The sequence below is a fragment of the Pygoscelis adeliae genome, unplaced genomic scaffold, assembly GCF_000699105.1.
Source record: "Pygoscelis adeliae isolate BGI_AS28 unplaced genomic scaffold, ASM69910v1 Scaffold207, whole genome shotgun sequence".
Lineage (NCBI taxonomy): Eukaryota > Metazoa > Chordata > Aves > Sphenisciformes > Spheniscidae > Pygoscelis > Pygoscelis adeliae.
The window spans coordinates 1106115-1106990 of NW_008825160.1; the positions used below are offsets into that span (position 1 = coordinate 1106115).

An 876-nucleotide genomic window follows, 5' to 3' on the forward strand; every position below is an offset into this window, starting at 1 on the left:
GAAAGAGAAATAAAGATCAGAATTTTTATAGTGAATACTGTGCTTTCAGAGCTTTCGATTTCATTTTTGTTTTGAATGGCTCTCTAAAATCTGGTCAAAAACATATTGCCACACAAAATTCTGCACAGGTACCAGAGGCTTTTTCAAGTATGTGTCTGTGGTAAAAATAAGAATACAGGTTTCTGTAAGCACAGGTCATGGAAGTTTAGGTCCTTTGCTGTTTTCTCAACCATTTGAAAGAAAAATAATCTTCCTCTTATGGACTTTCCACTTGGCAAACTTGAAAGAAGTAATAAACCTGTTATTCTTGGCTTGCTGCTTGCCATTTGCCTGTTCTGAGTTTAGTAATGTGCTGGTACCTGGATGGTTTCTCTTACAGTCTGTCTTTTGTTCCTGTTTTTTTTTTTTAACAGTGAAGTTAGATCTAATGGGTTTTAGATGTGGAGACTGTTAATTCTTGATATTAAACTTGAAAAATGAATTGCTGTTTTAATGTTCTGAAGTTACAGCTTGATCAGGCAAGGCTACAGTAGTTAACTATGTAAAATCTGCCTGGCCACTCTCGAGCTGAAACTGTGTTGGATCCAGGCTTGTGGTCTCATAAAGATTCCTTTTTCATGCTCTATAAAATTGCATTTGTGTCCTGGTTTCAGCAGGGATAGAGTTAATTTCCTTCCTAGTAGCTGGTACAGTGCTGTGTTTTGGATTTAGCATGAGAATAACTGATAACACGCTGACGTTTCAGTTGTTGCTAAGCAGTGTTTATACTAAGTCAAGGACTTTTCACCTTCCTATGCTCTGCCAACGAGGAGGTGCACAAGAAGCTGTGAGGGGGCACAGCCAGGACAGCTGACCCAAACTGGCCAAAGGGACATT

At 38.8% G+C, this 876-nt stretch overlaps 1 protein-coding gene across 1 annotated transcript in view; it reads left to right on the forward strand.

Annotated features, from left to right (window-relative positions):
- MKLN1 (muskelin 1, intracellular mediator containing kelch motifs) overlaps positions 1 to 876 on the forward strand; it is an 86267-nt gene that overhangs the window by 59174 nt on the left and 26217 nt on the right. The gene's annotated exons all lie outside the window — the stretch shown is intronic.